The following is a 16,212-nucleotide window of genomic DNA, read 5'->3' as shown; positions in this document are numbered from 1 at the left end:
GTAGTTAGTCTCTATGGGGCAAATGGATGTGTGCTAATAGCCACAGCCAGAGGAAAAAACGATTCAGGCGGTGGGAGTATTGACTCGCCCGGCGCCCTATTCCCTACACCCTACGTAAAGTACCCAACTCTTTACACACTAGACCCTGTCCTTCCTTACTGCACCCTATTCCTTTAACACTAGTCCCTGTCCTTCCTTACTGCACCCTATTCCTTTAACCCTAGTCCCTGTCCTTCCTTACTGCACCCTATTCCTTTAACCCTAGTCCCTGTCCTTCCTTACTGCACCCTATTCCTTTAACCCTAGTCCCTGTCCTTCCTTACTGCACCCTATTCCTTTAACCCTAGTCCCTGTCCTTCCTTACTGCACCCTATTCCTTTAACCCTAGTCCCTGTCCTTCCTTACTGCACCCTATTCCTTTAACCCTAGTCCCTGTCCTTCCTGACTGCACCCTATTCCTTTAACCCTAGTCCCTGTCCTTCCTTACTGCACCCTATTCCTTTAACCCTAGTCCCTGTCCTTCCTTACTGCACCCTATTCCTTTAGCCCTAGTCCCTGTCCTTCCTTACTGCACCCTATTCCTTTAACCCTAGTCCCTGTCCTTCCTTACTGCACCCTATTCCTTTAGCCCTAGTCCCTGTCCTTCCTTACTGCACCCTATTCCTTTAGCCCTAGTCCCTGTCCTTCCTTACTGCACCCTATTCCTTTAACCCTAGTCCCTGCACCATATTCCATGCACCCGATGCCCCATTTACAATGTGATTTAGCCTCTTCTCTCAAAGTCAGCTGGTTACTGGATGTGTGTCAGGGTTTGAGTAAGGTCACCTGTGTTTAAATCAGTTGCACCCCCCCCCCCCCACAACACACAATCTGTATCGCTGGATTACCTTCACCTGTTTTCAATAAACACTATATACAGAAAGAGGGCAAGGACTGATAGACAGACACACACACACACAAAAACATGAACAAAACACACAACACACCTAACTTTAGAACAACAGTCACACTTAACTTAGACCCAAATGCAAACTCACACCTAATTTAGACCCAAATGCAAACACTCACCAATTTTAGACCCAAACACAAACTCACACCTATTTTAGACCCAAACACAAACTCACACCTATTTTAGACCCAAACACAAACTCACACCTACTCACACTCACACCTTTCTCCATGGTGCATTATCGTTTTCTGTTTCTTTCTCTGTCTGTCACTCTGACTGTGTTTTTCGCACAGTCTCTTGGGCTGTCTATTTCTCTTACTGGCTGTCTGTCTGAATGTCTTTCTCTCTTTGCCCCCACTACCTCTCTCATTTTTGTTTCTCTCGCTCGCTCCCTCTCTGCCCTCACATCCTCTCAGCTTTTTTTTCTCTCTGTCCTCACGCTTTCTCCCTCCCATCTCAGGACAGTGCTCATGATACTGTATGTACAATGCGCCAAAACAGGTTGATGTTTTCCAGGACGAGTTGAGGTTGAATGATAATATACTGTAGCATCTCCAAGTACTCTGATGACACTCACTCAAATACATACACATACACACAAAACCACTTTAGGCCCCTACCAGCCAAAAGAACATTGACTGTGACATGCAAACACAGTGAAGCTCTGTAAATTAACATTGATCTGTGCTTAATAAGGAACAGCAAAGTAGGTGGGCATGCTTAGTTAGCTATCTACTTACTTCATTGTAAACCATTCATCTAGAGCTTAAGAGCGGGGTACACATGAAGGTCCAAATTTCAATGTTTAATTGGTGGGATTACATTAAAACTGTCGATGCCACTGGTGTAGTGAAATGCATGTGTTTCACCCCATATAGAATGCAATGAATTACATTTAATATTCTGTTATATGAATAAAAAGTACACGAGTACAATGTACATTTAAATGTACATATATCATTAATGATCTTGGAAGGAGTCTGTGCATATAAATGAGTCTAGAACTGTGGAATAATCAGGTGAACAGGATACAAATAAATGGAAGTTATTTAGCAGCACCAGCGTGGAATGAGGGTTGTTTCTATACGCATGGCTAAAACTGTAAACAATGGGTGTGAGTGTATGACTTTAAGGCGGACTGAGTAAGACACCATATCCCTGGAGAGTGCTTGTTATTTATGTGCCAGGTGAGTGCACGTGAACGAGCGGGAGAGTGTCAGAATGCACAGAGCTCTAAGGAGCAGATCAGAGTTCGGGGCAGGTAGGTAATTTAACAGTGTGAGGACATGGGTAGAAGCTTTGATCCAGTCTCTCCGCCCTGGTAATGATGCCTCCGTACTGTCTCTGTCCACTTCACTGTAACGGGTCCAGGCTGCCAGAGAACACCAACGATCCCTGTGGACTTTCTGTGAAACTGTCAGGAATAAAGGCCTGTGTTGTGTTTTGTATGTGTTTGGCATATAAGCTGCCATGATAATTAACTCACTTGTCTTCATTGACGATATTATGGAAATGCTGATCTGAATCCAGCAGTGTGTGCCTTTTGCATGCTTAATATAAGACTGATAGAAAAAAGGCCCCAAAACGAGAAGAAACTGAAGGTGACTTGAGTACAGGCCTGGCTGATCATCACTGGGCAGGATATCCAGCGCTTATGATGCCTACGGATCACAGACTTCAGTCAGTCATTGCATGCAAAGGATATGTGAGCAATCATGAATATGTTTTTGTAAATAATGTTAATATGTCCATATTCTGCTACCCTTGCTAACCCTCAATGAGGGGTACGTGTACAAAACTAGTAATTTCAAAATATTAAGGAAAATGCCCCCAATTAAAGCTGAAGGTCTGCACTTATTCAATTACAATGCGCTGGAATAGAGAAAAAGAAGTCACTGCCCAAATACTTTCTGAGGTGACTGTAACCACAAACAGAATGAGAGGCAGGATCAATGGTAATTACTGGTTATGACAGCCTGTGAGTTTGCTTCATTCACAGCTTTAGCTGGTATGAAAGTTGATGCCGCTTGATATGTAGATTTCAAGGAATGTTAAATTACACCCCACTTTATGAGGTTTTATATTTAGCTAGAGAGAAATGTGGAAAAGGCATGGATCTGTAGCTGTGTGCGTGTACTGTGTGTTAGTCATTTATCAGACAACCACATATCAAAGACAACCACATATCAAAGTCATAAACTGTTCCTCAATATGGCAGCTATAATCAGTCAGTGCTAGCAAGAAAAGACAAGTGCAAGTGTTAGTTCAAGAGAATCAAGTACGAGGTTGAGTGTTTATTTTTTGTTCCTCATTCTGTCATACTTCTAAAAGGCATTGGGCGGTAACGGTCTTTCAAAAGAGGCAGTGGGTCTTTAGACATGCAAAGCATCTGACACAAACACCGGCACACAAAAGCATAACTACCGTCACAGCTAGGTTCCTGATGAATTCTGTCTTGTATTAGACTGCTATCATTACCTTTTCCAGCCACCAGAAATCAATTTCTCTCACATTAGTGCTTGTTCCCGTACACAGAGAAATCCCTATTTTAATATAGCAGCTAACGAACCTCTTTCCCTCACAATCTCTTACTCTTTCTCCAGCTCTTTCCATCCTCAACCACCCTCCTCCTGCTCCTCTCTCTCACTCTCTCACACTCTCTCTCCCCCCAGCTCTTTCGTCCTTTCATTCCCTCTCGGTCCAGACCAGTTTTGGCACCAGACGTTCAGTGTGCTGGTGGTTTGATAAATTGGCCTGTTTCTCATCACGATGCATTGTTAACAGTACGTGTGTGTGAGTGTGCGCGTGTCAATCTGCCTTCATTGTATGCTTTGAAGTGTTTGGATTCCTCTCAGAAGGTTGCTGTCACTGCGTCTCTAAGTGTCTCTGAGAATGTAACAGTCAGACGATTGTCAGAGCTGAATACAGAGCTATAGCCTGACACGGAAATATGACAATTGATTTGAAAAGACTTGGAATAATAAAAGGGGGAAATTATAAAACAAGGCATGGCAGTCTATTCATTGCAAGCTAAATTTAGTAGAAATTACGGGGGAGGTTTAGAGAAATAATTTGTATGAATTTCACTCAATCTTTTGAAAATCTGCTGGCGGTGAGAAATACAGTTGGCAGACAACCCAACCCCTCTGGTGTAATGAATCATTTGTGTTAAATGTTTTTTATGTGTGATTGTGTTTCAGAGTCACCGGGATCAGTGTTTGTTGTCTATATTTGATCAAGAAGTCTGGGAAATATTGTTTTAGTTATTATTTAGTTATTTGGGAGGGGGCATTATAGTCATAGTGAGATCCAGCAACAAATATTTTCACATGACCCTCAACAAAATTACAGCCCAAAAATTGTTAAATATGATACAAACATATATTTGTATTTGCATATTCCAAATAGCCAGTCATGTTTGACTAAGTAGGATTAACACTATTGCCGTGGTTCATTCAAATGGAATGGTCAAACAAAATGCCAAATGCCTGTACACATTATCCACCTTTTAAACAGATCTGTGGTCTGATCATTGTTCATACAGATGCAAACATTGGCCCAAAACCTATTACGGTGTATTGCTGCGCTTACAACATAAACACATATTTGTTTATCAAAAAGGCGTACTGAAGACACTACTGTATTTAGTTAACCCAGTTAAATAGTGTAGATGAACAAGGAAGAAACATAATGCCCTACCTTGAGTCTGGTTTAAAAGGGGGAAAAACATACACAACCCTCTGCAATGATTTTGCTTTTTGTTCAAACCAGCACTCACCCAGTACATTTCGAAATGTCCCTTAGCACATAAAAAAAAAAAATTATTACGATACAAATGTCATTGAACATATGCATAGCAAAACAACCGGTCTCTTTCCATCTCTCTGCATTCATATCTCTATTTCCTGTCCCTCAACCCTCTATCCCTCTCTATCTGAAGGTGCGCTGAGCCTGGTCAGGTGTTGGAAGATTGTTTCATGGACAAAAGCTCACATTAAGCTCATAAAACTATATATATGCAAATATATATGTAAATATATGTATATAGATAGAGAAATAGCAGACAAAACCTGGCAAATGCAAGAGCATATCGTGACATTTCTAAATAATCTCTCTTCAGCTCTCTTTCAGAAAAAGCACTTTATGTAAGATTATACCTGCGCGTGTGGGTGCAATGTAGGCCCATTCTACCATACTCGATAAGCTTCAAGGTCCCACTCTGCGCGCGTATCTGCCGCCTATCGTACACCATAGAGAGGGCGCCCTATCGCTCTCTTTCTTACTCCGGTTTTTTTGTGAATTATATCAACAGAGTTTTGCCTGTTCTTACAGGGAAAGAGAAGAGACCACGCTTGAACATAAACTAGTCAATTCGAAGCGCAACGACTACCAGAGCGCATTGGAACTTGGGGAATACAGGCTAGACAGCAACACTCACATTTGAGGTCTTACCAGCGACGGGAGCACGTTGGCTGGACAACCACAGGACGGTTCATTCAACGGTTACGGATTTAACGGATTTAGCGAACAAAGTGATCATACTGACCAGCGGATGATACACGTTTGGGACCGGTGTTGTCGGTTTCGCGAGGAGGCAAGTTAACGTTATCGGAGTGAGAAGGTGAGACCGTGAAAGTTTCAGAGCAAGTATTGATGGATTTTATGTCCCATTAAATATATACCAGAGGGTCTAAAAAGGCAATGGCTACGTCATGTTAAACGTGATTTCTACGTTGATAGATTTAAGTTAAGAATTGTTATTTTTTGCACTGGCAAACAATTTTGACACTGGCTTTCTCTGCTCTTGTCCGTTTAGTTGTAGCCTATAGGCTACAGCAGGTGTCCGTCCATTTAACAAGATACGGACTACCTATTTTTGTGTTAATTACCAACACTGACACCGTTTACTGTAAATGTAATTCATTATTTTTATCACATCACGAGTGTTTGGAGAAATCGGTGATATTGTTTAATTAATCTCACATGGTTTAGGGGTGTTGTTTGATATTCTAGAGTCTAAACAGAAACGCTATAGGAACCCAAGACAAGCTTGATAGACTCGAACTTGAGCCAACACCGGAGTTGTAGCTCTCGGTGTATTCAGATTGTTCAATGACTTTATATCAGATGGGATCTTGCACAATGTTAAAACCAAGTGCTTTGAAACCAAAACTAGTGGCAACTATGCTGCCAACAACTAAAAGGATGCAAAACATTAACTTTGCTGGAATGTTTACGCAAATAGATATTTTTTAAACATGTCATGCTTTAAGATATAATGTTTGTGTTCCAAGCTCTATTTAGTGCAGAATTACATATTCCTCTGGCATCGTTTAATTTCTCAGGTTTACTCAATTTGGTAGTGTTAGTTGACCACAGCTGTAAGAAGCTGTACGGTAAGCAGTACGGGATATTGTTTTGCCAGTTCCATTGGAAGTGTAAAATAATCCTAATTGGTTTTAGGGGGGGTCAGAGGTATAAACCACTGACTGGTTCACATGTTCTGCTGCATCATGGGTTTAATTCTGTCCCACAGCTGCATCATGGGTTTAATTCTATCCCACAGCTGCACCATGGGTTTAATTCTGTCCCACAGCTGCATCATGGGTTTAATTCTGTCCCACAGCTGCATCATGGGTTTAATTCTATCCCACAGCTGCACCATGGGTTTAATTCTGTCCCACAGCTGCATCATGGGTTTAATTCTGTCCCACAGCTGCACCATGGGTTTAAATCTGTCCCACAGCTGCACCATGGGTTTAAATCTGTCCCACAGCTGCACCATGGGTTTAAATCTGTCCCACAGCTGCACCATGGGTTTAAATCTGTCCCACAGCTGCACCATGGGTTTAAATCTGTCCCACAGCTGCACCATGGGTTTAAATCTGTCCCACAGCTGCACCATGGGTTTACTTTTGTCCCACAGCTGCACCATGGGTTTAATTCTGTCCCACAGCTGCACCATGGGTTTAAATCTGTCCCACAGCTGCACCATGGGTTTAAATCTGTCCCACAGCTGCACCATGGGTTTAATTCTGTCCCACAGCTGCACCATGGGTTTAATTCTGTCCCACAGCTCTTTCAGCAAAAACTCTCTCCTCTCTTTATATCCACTTCTGTTAAAAATAAATAATGAAAATGCCTAAAAAGTATTTATTTTCAATGCATTATTTTATCATTATTATGAATATAACGTATCTGTAAATTACCTGAAAATCCACAACAAATATTTAACATTTGACATGGCACTTAGTGTTTGCCTGCAGAGACATGTCTGTGGACAACGCAATCAGCTTGGGGCAACATGTGTAGTCATGTCTCATTGAAGGTTAACCCCAGTTGCTCTGGAGGAGACCGTGTGTTAAATGAATAATACATTGCATATAACAAAAGAGATTCTATGATACTGAGACTAAGATTAGCTACAAAAGAGATTCCATGATACCGAGACAAAGATTAGCTGCTTTGTGCATGCAAAGTGGTCTACTTCCCCTCTTCAGCCACAGATGTTTGTTTCACTCCCCCTGTAGTCTATAGTGTAGATAGGCATTCATTTTTCAGATGTTAATCTAAAATATGACATGAAAATCTACATTTTGCAAAATGGATACATTTTGAATTAGTCAATTTGAATGAGTGTATAAAATGACAAAATCTAAAGATTTAAACAAATATGCTGATGTTTAATAAAAAAATGGCATTAAATTATTAAATTGACCAGTTCTATATGAACATATAACACATTGGAGTTATAAATTAAGACGCCCTCCAAACACAACATACCATGTTAGGGGCAGTACATTTTACAGTTACGTTACACAATCATGGAGTTTTGAGTCTATTATTATTGTTCATGGTTTAACACAGATTTAGAGGGACTAAACTTTTCGAGGGATCTGTTGAAATGTAGGTATATTCAAACATGTTAGGCATACCGCTGATTTTAATATGCCAGCATATTATAAAAACATTTTCCAGTTGTAGAGAATGAGTCACAATTTGATAACAAACCCCTGTCAAAATTCAACTCACACAGTGCCTGATTGTTTTCTGGCTTACTTCAGGTTGTACTCTAACCACTAGGCAAATGTAGACTAAAAGGCACTTTTATGCGGTAGAGAGAAATACTCTCTAAAATAATTATGAAAACGTAGCAAATAGTAAGACGAGGAATATACTTTGTGTATGTGAATATATAGTATAGGAATATGCAGTGTTTTGAATACCAACAATGAATTTTACTAACAGGGCAGTATACATTGACTACAAGTACTGTGTCAATGTTTGGGAGTATGAGGTAATTTAAGATGATGTACTATATTTAGGTAGGGGTAAAGTCACTAGGCAACAGGATAGATAATAAAAAGTATCAGCAAAAATTGCTATACCAAGCAGTGATGCAGCCTGTCAAGATGTCCTCAATGGAACAGCTGTAGATCTTTTTGAGAAACTGAGGCTCGTGCCAAGTCTTTTCTGCCTCTGAGGGCCGTCTGTGTGTGTCTGGGCCATGTTCATCCTCTGATGTGGACACTGAGGAACGTGTAGCTCTCTGCCTCTCCACTTCAGCCTGTTGATGTGGGTGGGGTTACGGCTGCCTTTCTTTCTGTAGTCTACCATCAGCTACTTAGTCTCGCTGATGTGGCAAGCGATCAGTGGCACCGCACTGTCAGGTCTCTGGATTCCTACCAGCATGTCACAATGCTGCATGGAGGCAGGACACAGGCGCAGAGGTTCTCACGGATGAGTGTAGTTTACTCAACAGACTCACCAAAAAGTCGTCGACATGAAAACAATGAACAACCGGGAGATGAGCAAATGACAGGACTAAATACAAGGCCTAATGCGGGAACAGGACACAGGTGGGTGGAAAACACAGGTGAAACCAATAAACTAAGCGAAGCTGAACAGAACATAGAAACAGATACACCAGAACAGAAACACACAGAACTATAATGACTGTCACGGCACAGGCCGTTTCCAGACGTTACACTGTAGGCCAGGGCAATTCGAATCTGGCCCCGAATGGCCGAAACACTTCTGGTTTTTGGTTCTACCTGCTAGTTGATTGCCAGCACCAGGCATCTCAGGTCTGAATCAGTCCCATATTATTAGTAGTGGATAAAGCCAGAAATGTTTCAGCCCTCCAAGACCGGAATTGAATAGCCCCACTGTAGGCCGTCTCATCATTTCAGGTTATCTGGCTAACACCATAGTGTTGTCAGCTAACCTGACAATGGTGTTGGAGTAGTAAATGGCCACGCAGCAGCTGGTGAACAGGAGTATAGGAGGGGACTAAGCACACCGACCTTATGGGCCTTTGTGGTCAGGGTGGCAGATTTGTTGTTGCTTACCGTCACCACCTATGGACGGCCCATCAGGGAGTCTGGGGTACAGTTGCGGAGGGGTTCAGTCTCAGGGCACTGAGCGTATTGACAAGCTTGCGGGGACACTGTGGGGCCAAACGTAGAGCCACGGTTGAACCACGGTTGAGCTGTTCGCACTTATGTATTTATCTTGTCCCTGCGGTAGGGGGCAGTTTGGGGTGCAATAGAGATCGCGTTCTATGGATCTGTTGGGGCAGTATACAAATTGCTTTGGGTCCAGAGTGACTGGGATGATGTTCTTGATGTGAGCCGTGCCTAGCGTTTCGAAGCATTTCATGGCTCATGGGCAAAGGGACCAATGTTGGTCTGTTGAAGCTGGGTGGTGTTATTGACTGTTTCGGGGAGATGTTGATGATGTCTGTGAAGATACCTGCCTGCTGGTCTGCACATTCTCTCAGTATGTGCCCTGGTATCCCATCTGTACTTTTGAATGTTAGGCTGCTTACAGGTCTTCCTCATATCTGCTGTGAAGAGACAGATCATATTGTTGCCCGGGAAAAGAGGGTGATCCCCTGCATTTTTCAGTGTTACTTGGCCCGAACCAAGGAAATAAGACATTTAGCTAGTCTGGTAGGCTTGGTTTCCCTTTGTAACCTGCGATCATTTACCAGCCCTGCCACATCCAACTAATATCAAAGCAGGCATAGTAGGATTCAGTCTTATTCCTATATTGATGCTTTTCCTGTTTGATGGCTCGTTGGAGGTAATAGCAGGATTTCTTGTATGTCTGGATTTGTGTGTTGCTCCTTTAAATAGGCAGCTCTGGCCTTCATCAAAGTGGGGGTGTCATCTGTCAACACAAACAAAAATCTCTGTAGGGACAATGTCATCAATGCACTAATTATTGAAGTTGTCCAATGAACCTCGAAAACCAAATCCACTCAGGCTGGAACTTTATTCGCTTAAGTTGTATTTACACAGGCAGCCCAGTTTTGATATTTTTTCCCACTCATTTGTTTTTTGACCTATCAGGTCAGGTGTTCAGGACTGTTTACAATCCAACTCAAGAGTTTTACCGCAGGCTGAACTAATTGGGGACCATAGTATTTGTTGAAAACATTTGAATTAGGATCTCTGTGTAAATGCTGCTGAGGTGGCCTTGAAATATGTGACTTGTGAGATTCCTTGAAAAAGACAATTTCGGAGGAGGTAAAAGAAATGCATCTCTACAAACATCTGCAATCCAATCACACACTGCTGGATAATGTATAAAAAAGTTTTTGGCTGAGGAGATGTAGCCTATGTATAGCGTTGTGAAAAAGGAAGACATTACAAAACCATGTTGACATCTGCGAATTGAAAAACAGTAACTATCGCAACACCATACATTTCTCAGAGATTCCTTAAATGGAAAATCTAATGTTTTCTCCTTGATGCCAAAGTTTTTTCTTCCTAAAATAATGTTATATCTTTCAGAGAAACTGAAATCCATGGTTCAGTTCACTTCAAACAGCCATTATCAACATTTGCTAACTTTAGTCACTGCTAGCTAAATATCTGTGGAAGCAATCAGGACATCTCCATATCAACTTGATACAGTGGTTCTCAAAAGTATTCACCTCCCTTGGACGTTTCCAAATTTGATTTTGCCAATGAGCAACAATAAAAGGGAGAATTAAAATGTACGACGTGTTTTAAATTAATTACAGATAGAAAATGATTGATTGCTAATGTATTCACACACTTTAGTTCTATTTGGTAGAGGCACCTTTGGTTTCAATTATAGCCATGAGTCTATTTGGATATGCCTCTACCAGCTTTGCACATCTGGACATTTTGCACATTACAGCAAAGTTTCATGATGGGAATACAAAGAATCAAGGGTACTCTCTTTGTGTAGTGATTCAGTGTCTGTACCTTCCTAGTGAAATGAAAATGATCATGTACTGTGCCAGATATAACCTTATTAACTACACCAAGATGGACATTTCCAAATCGTGAAGTTCAATCAACGACTGACGAAAAACTGCTGAATTAGTCCATCATACTGTGATTGATTTATTCTGATGATCTTCCAGAAATCAGGAAAGCAGGTTGTACGTGTCTAGTCTCAGGAATGTTCGTTGCATTAGAATTTCTAGCGTACGCAGTGTTAACGTGCTCAAACACCCTGAAACAGTGATGCAGGTATACAACTACACATGCAGAGAGAGAGAGAGAGATGTTGCATCTCACTTAGTGGCCTACTGGAACAGAAGAAATACAATAGTTTAAATCTTAACATAGTTTCACACCTGGTACCTGGTATGGATTTTTTGAGCTAACCAATTTAGTAGAATTTAATTTAGAAGTGAATATGCAATTGAAATGGCACAGTACTTTGCAACAATACATTTTGACCTCACTTTTGAAATTATGTTGATTCATCAGCACAAGGATTGACAGATTTTCACTGCCCCTTTATCCCAGTTTTATCATTTCACTCAAATCAGTTTGGGGCAGGGGCATAGAATTAGGCAGGGGTGGGGGGGTCATTGTACTGTATGTTCATCCACTCATATCGACATCTTACTAATTCAACATAGCTTGTAGCCTTAACTGTTATCCTTGGTTTATCAAAGGAATGTATTTTCCACCAAGTAGACATTAATCAAATGGAATTCAAACCCTAAGTTTTATTTTTCACTCATAATTAGACACACACCCCATATTGCCTGTATTTACATTGTTGATGCTCTTTCTCAAAAGGCATTTAAACTTTCAAGAGAAATCTTGTTGAGTCATTGAATTGAGTCATTGAATTAGCATAGACAAGGGGATTGATTTAAACCATTGTAAATCATGAACAAAGTCTGGACAATAGGGTGACCGCGTATTTCACTCCAGATTATGCTGTAAATACAGCATACTATACGACTTAGACATGAAGGACAGCAGAGCGGGTTTCAGAGTCATCCCTGATTTCCACTGATAAACCTCAGAGGAACATGGATACATTATTACCAGCCAACACATATACAGACACATATACTAACACATACACACATACACACACACAACTGAGATTCTAGACTGGGAGGGACTGTAGAGAGAATCTGATTAGCCGACTAGCATAATTACAGTGCCCTAGATGAATAATCAGGGTAGAAATCTTGAAAGTGTCTGCCATGCATATATATATACACACACACACACACACACCAGGGAACACACACGCAAGGGATTCCAGACAAAATTAGACGTTTGTCCAGGTCTCCAAAACGTTTGTAATAATCTTCACTTTGAAAATCGGCCACTAGGGGCAACAGTGAGAAATATTTACAGTAAAGAAGGCTTGTGGGTTCCTGATGAATTAGGGAAGTAAATGATGGATGGGGGTAAAAATGCAGACTCTGGCTCATAGGGTCACATGTTAAATCTCAGTTCTATGCAAAATCTTTGTGTTTGTACAGCTTTTCCCTGTACTGGTACTTCACCTGTTTTCTTTATTCAAAAGACATGTTAATCCCTTACTAAACTTTAGCCTTTAATACCTGAAATGCATTTTCTTAGTTCTGAAAAAATAAGTACACCTCAAGCTTCACTAGATGTTTTTGACCCCTTTAGCAGTTTCTTGTCCATGTCTCTTTAGTCCTCTACATCAACTGGAAGGAATTCTTGCCCACTCTTTCTTATAATTCATTCAGATTGCAGCGGTCCAGCTGGTTTTCAACTGTCCCAAGTTCTCCCATGTCGACCCGCTTCTTCGCACTCTACACTGGCTTCCAGTTGAAGCTTAAATCCGCTTCAAGGATATGATTCCTGCTTACAGAGCAATAAGTAGAGTTTCTCCCTGCCTTCAGACAATGAAACTCTGCATCCCTTCCCTGGGCTCTTCGTTAAGCTACCTCTGGGCGCTTCGTTTAGCTACCTCCGGGCTCTTCGTTAAGCTATCTCTGGGCTCTTCGTTAAGCTACCTCCTAATTTACACAGGCAAAACACTTCTCTGTCCTGCCAGAAAGCATATCTTGTTGGTCACCTACAAGCTGAAAGAATTTTAGAGGGTTTCCCTACAGTCCATTGTTAGACTTTAGCAAATTTCACTCATGCTAGTTATTGCTTTTGTGTTGTTGATGTTATTGATGCCAAACCTATTATGGTTGTTTGATCAGGACTGGCATGTTCCCAGATTTGCATTAAAATATTCAGGGACATTTTCTGGGTTAATTGAATGCTTTCTAATGATCTAAAGTTTTGCTTTTGCTACTGCTTGTAAACAAGATGTCACTGCAGCAGGATGCTGTTAGTTACAAAAAGGCCTACTGTAGCTCTGATTGGCTAGGTAGTGGTCAGTGCTGACAGATTTTAAGCATACATTTGTGTCCAACTGCAGACTAACTTCCACACTCTACATTGTTGTACTTTGCTCACAAATACCTAATTCTCTCTTTCCCAAACATTTTATTATTTATTAACATTTTATGGAAACATGAAAAGGGACATGACCACATAGATGTAATTGCTTGTAAGAAAATGTGAATAGGGACATCAGAGTATTCCTTGGAGTGTGTTTGAAAATATTTAAATAATATTTAATATTGGTAACATGCCGTCCGTTCTACTTTAAGATAACAAGCTTGCACAGTTTTCTCATTATCTCAGATATTTAATTAACAAAGTATGGGTCCAGTAGGGTCTAATTGTTTTTAATTGCATACCCCAGAGACTGGTTGCAATTATTTTGGAACTGACCCAGATTTGGGGGAAAAAAGTTAAAAGGTAAAAATGTCTGACGCAGACCCCTTTGGGTCCCGGGATTACAACCAGGTTTCAGGAGAATTTGTAACACAGTATAGGTAAATCTGTGACACTTGAATTTGTATGATATTGTAGATTAGAGCACTTTACAGTGGGTTACTAAAACATGTTAAATATGCTAGGAATGTGCTTAAACATTTAGGTTAGTGTTAAGGGTTGACATATTAGTACTAACAGTTACTGGTTTAAGCTCAAATTGTGCTCACCATTGCCCCTAGCGGCCGGCATAACATCTTATGAATGCAGGTGTCACGTGTGCACATACAATCACACGTATAAGAGCTGCATGGGGATGTTTGTGGGAATTTTCGGTCTGATAGACCTGTGAAGACTCAGTACTATGATGTGGTCTAAAACCAGACTGGAGCATTTTCAATTATTATTCTTACTATTAATGGTAAGGTTTGCACTTTATATTTAACAAATGTTACAGAATTTCTTAGTGGATGCAGACAACCAAAATGTTGTGTGTGCGTGTGCATTTACACGTGCATGTGTTTTAATGTAGTTGTCTGGCATTTCGTTTACTGTCTATTGATTTCACACACACACACACACACACACACACACACACACGCACACACACACGCACACGCACCCGAGTGCACACACACATACACAGTGAAGTACTTTTATTGAAGTGCGTTGACCTATAGCCAGAGGTGTATGCTCTATTCTGTAATGGATTTTAATGGATAATGGGAAAGTTTTGTCCTTTTGTCTTTTTTTTGTCCCTCCCTTCCGTTTTGGTTTAAATCAATCCCCTTTTAACTTCTCTTTAGACTTTACAATGCCATATATTACCAGGCAACTTAGGACAAAAACAAACTCAGACCTTCAGAAGTTCCTGACTGTGTGTGTTTGATTGTTTGTGTGTCTAGGTGGATATGCGTGGTGAGTGTGTGTGCAGTTTGTGTATAATAGTTGGCTGTTTGAATAGTAACAAGTTCATCTCATCTTCATCCGCTTATCTGTATCGGGTCGCGGGGGCAGCAGCTCCAGCAGGGGACCCCAAACTTCCCTTTCCCGAGACACATTTGCCAGCTCTGACTGGGGGATCCTGAGGCGTTCCCAGGCCAGTGTCGAAATATAATCTCTCCACCTAGTCCTGGGCCTACCCCGAGGTCTCCTCCCAGCTGGACGTGCCTGGAACACCTCCCTAGGGAGACGTCCTGGGGGCATCCTTACCAGATGCCCGAACCACCTCAATTGGCTCCTTTCGACACAAAGGAGCAGCGGCTCTACTCCGAGTTCCTCACTGATGGCTGAGCTTCTCACCCTTTCCCTAAGGGAGAAGCCAGCCACCCTTCTGAGAAAACCCATTTCAGCCGCTTGTACTCGCGATCTTGTTCTTTCGGTCATGACCCAGCCTTCATGACCATAGGTGAGGGTAGGAAGGAAAATTGACCGGTATATCTAGAGCTTTGCCTTCCGGCTCAGCTCTCTTTTCGTCACAACGGTGCGGTAAAGCGAATGCAATACCGCCCCTGCTGCTCCGATTCTCCGGCCAATCTCCCGCGAACAAGATCCCGAGATATTTGAACTCCTTTACTTGGGGTAACGTCTCATTCACTACCCGGAGAAGGCACTCCATCGGTTTCCTGCTGAGAACCATGGCCTCAGATTTAGAGGTGCTAATCCTTATCCCAACCGTTTCCCACTCGGCTGTGAACCGGTCCAGTGAGTGCTGAAGGTCACAGACCGTTGATGCCATCAGGACCACATCATCTGCAAAAAGCAGCGATGAGATCCCCAGGACACCGAACTGCAACCCCTCCCCACCACGACTATGCCTCAATATCCTGTCCATAAAAGTTACAAACAGGATTGGTGACAATGCGCAGCCATGGCGGAGGCCAACCCCCACCTGGAATGAGTCCAACTTACTACCGAGAACCTGAACACAGCTCTCACTTTGGACGTACAGGGATTGGAAAAGGGACCTCCTCACCCCATACTCCCACAGCACCTCCCACAGTATCTCCTAGGCGACCCGGTCATACTCCTTCTCCAGATCCACAAAACATATGTAGACAGGATGGGCATATTCCCAGGCCCCCTCCAGGATCCTTAGTAACAAGTTATGCTCCAAATATTACCAATGCTTCAAATATGTTACTGGATTCTCAAGGAAGGTGGATT

General features: G+C 41.8%; 1 protein-coding gene across 2 annotated transcripts in view; it reads left to right on the top strand.

Annotated features, from left to right (window-relative positions):
• Window positions 1-5,159: 5,159 nt before the first annotated feature.
• Window positions 5,160-16,212, top strand: part of zgc:171482 (zinc finger protein) — a 74,796-nt gene continuing 63,743 nt past the window's right edge. For both annotated transcript variants that reach the window (XM_034292556.1, XM_010889041.3), the window contains exon 1: window positions 5,160-5,570. The gene's annotated coding sequence lies outside the window, so the exon portion shown is untranslated. The remainder of the gene's footprint in view (window positions 5,571-16,212) is intronic.

This window comes from Esox lucius, chromosome 6, assembly GCF_011004845.1.
Source record: "Esox lucius isolate fEsoLuc1 chromosome 6, fEsoLuc1.pri, whole genome shotgun sequence".
Classification (NCBI taxonomy): Eukaryota; Metazoa; Chordata; class Actinopteri; order Esociformes; family Esocidae; genus Esox; species Esox lucius.
This window is presented reverse-complemented; position numbering and strand designations above follow the sequence as displayed.